Here is a 2,605-nt window from a genome sequence, read left to right on the forward strand (position 1 = left end):
GTGTGTGGTCGTGTGTGTGAGGGTGGGTGTGTGAGTGTGTGTGTGTGAGTATGTGTGTGTGAATGTGTGTGGGTGTGTCTGAGTGTGTGTGTGTGGTTATGTGTGTGATTGTGTGTGTGGGTGTATGAATGTGTGTGTGTGTCTGAGTGTGTGTGTACGTGTGTGAATGTGTCTGTGGGTGTATGAATGTTTTTGTGAATGTGTGTGTGTCTGTAAGTGAGTGTGTGAATGTGTGTGTGGGTGTGAATGTGTGTATGTGTGTGTGTGGGTGTGTGTGTGTGTGTATGAATGTTTGTGTGAATGTGTGTGTGTGTCTGTAAGTGAGTGTGTGTGTGTGTGTGAATGTTTGTGTGAATGTGTGTGTGTGTGTGTGTAAGTGAGTGTGTGAGTGTGTGTGTCTGTAGTGAGTGTGTGGTGTGTGTGTGTGTGTGGGTGTGAATGTGTATATGTGTGTGTGTGGGTGTGTGTGTGGGTGTGAATGTGTGTATGTGTGTGGGTGTGTGTGTGCTGTGTATGAATGTTTGTGTGAATGTGTGTGTGTGTGTCTGTAAGTGAGTGGGTGTGTGTGAATGTGTGTGTGTGTCTGTAAGTGAGTGTGTGTGTGTGTGAGTGGGTGTTGAGTTTGGATTTGATCAGTGCTGTGATGGTCAGGGAGTGAATGGAGCTAGAATGTTACACACAATAACTCCTGCACTTTCAGAGTGACACACTCACACACACTCACACTCACACAGTCACACACTCACAGACACACACACACACTCACAGACACACACACACAGTCACACACTCACAGACACACACTCACAGACACACACATACAGACACACACACACTCACAGGCACACACACTCAGACACACACACACTCACAGACACACACACTCACAGACACACACTCACAGACACACACATACAGACACACACACACACTCACAGACACACACACTCAGTCACACACACACACTCACAGACACACTCTCACAGACACACACTCACACAGACACACACACACAGACACACACACTCACAGGCACACACACACAGAGACTCATACACAAACTCACAGACACTCACACACATACACGCACAGTCACACACTCAAAGACACACACAGACACACACACATACAGACACACACACAGACTCACACACACACTCACAGACACAGTCACACACACTCTCACACAGACACACGCACACTCACACAGACGGACGGACACACACTCACACACACAGACAGACACACACTCACTCGGACAGACACAGTCACACACTCACAGACACACACACACAGGCACACACACACACAGACACACATACACACAGACAGACACACACACACACAGACACACACACAGACAGACACACACTCACACAGACACACACACACAGACAAACACACACACTCACACAGACACACACACTCACACAGACACACATACACACACACACTCACAGTCACACACACTCACAGTCACACACACTCACAGTCACACACACACTCACAGTCACACACTCACAGACACACACACACACATACAGACACACACACACTCACAGGCACACACACACACAGACTCAAACACAGACTCACAGACACATACACGCACAGTCACACACTCAAAGACACACACAGACTCACACACAGACTCACAGACACACACACACACAGACACACACTCTCACATAGACACACACACACAGACAGACACACACACACAGACAGACACTCACACGCACACTCACACAGACAGACAGACACACTCACTCGGACAGACAGTCACACACTCACAGACACACACACACACACAGGCACACACACACACAGACACACACACAGACACACAGACAGACAGACACACATACACACAGACACACATACACACACTCACACAGACACACACACACAGACACACACTCACTCACACACAGACACACACTCACTCACACACAGACAGACAGACACAGACACACCCAGACACACACTCACTCACACACAGACAGACAGACACAGACACACACACACAGACACACACACACACAGACACACACACACACACAGACACACACACACAGACTCACGCACACAGTGAGGAGTGAAGACACAGTAATAAAACACTGGAGGGACAATACAATATTAAAGTTCATTTGTATACAATACACTGGGCTGTCCCGAACGGCAGGCCCGAAAGTGGCCAGCCACTTTTATACAGAGGGAGGGAAGGAGGGAGAGAGAGAAGGAGGGAGAGAGGGAGGGGGGGAGAGGGAGAGAGAGGAGGGAGGGAGGGAGAGAGAGAAGGCGGGAGAGAGGGAGGGAGAGGGAGAGGGAGAAGGAGGGAGAGTGGGAGTGACGGAGGGAGAGAGAGGAGGGAGGGAGTGGAAGGAAAGGGAAAGGGAGGGAGAGAAAGTGGGAGAGAGAAAGATTGGGAGCGAGAGGGAGGGAGGGAGAGAAAGAGTAGTGGGGGGAGAGGGAGGAAGGGAGGGAGGGAAGGATTGTAAATCTATCATGTTTGAAACTCTCCGGCTGTTGTAGTAACAGTGAGAGAAAGGGAATTTTCCCCTTTGCTCTGTCAACATTGTGGGTTCAGTCCCAACAGGCAACA

General features: G+C 49.6%; 1 protein-coding gene across 1 annotated transcript in view; it reads right to left on the reverse strand.

Annotated features, from left to right (window-relative positions):
- Positions 1-2,127: 2,127 nt before the first annotated feature.
- Positions 2,128-2,605, reverse strand: part of LOC148134930 (FYVE, RhoGEF and PH domain-containing protein 1-like) — a 13,362-nt gene continuing 12,884 nt past the window's right edge. Inside the window, exon 3 of the mRNA XM_087985224.1 lies at positions 2,128-2,605. This exon is cut by the window's right edge and continues 1,329 nt beyond it. The gene's annotated coding sequence lies outside the window, so the exon portion shown is untranslated.

The sequence above is a fragment of the Chiloscyllium plagiosum genome, unplaced genomic scaffold (assembly GCF_037043375.1).
Source record: "Chiloscyllium plagiosum isolate Xiang-an unplaced genomic scaffold, Cpla_swu_hap1 HiC_scaffold_51, whole genome shotgun sequence".
NCBI lineage: Eukaryota > Metazoa > Chordata > Chondrichthyes > Orectolobiformes > Hemiscylliidae > Chiloscyllium > Chiloscyllium plagiosum.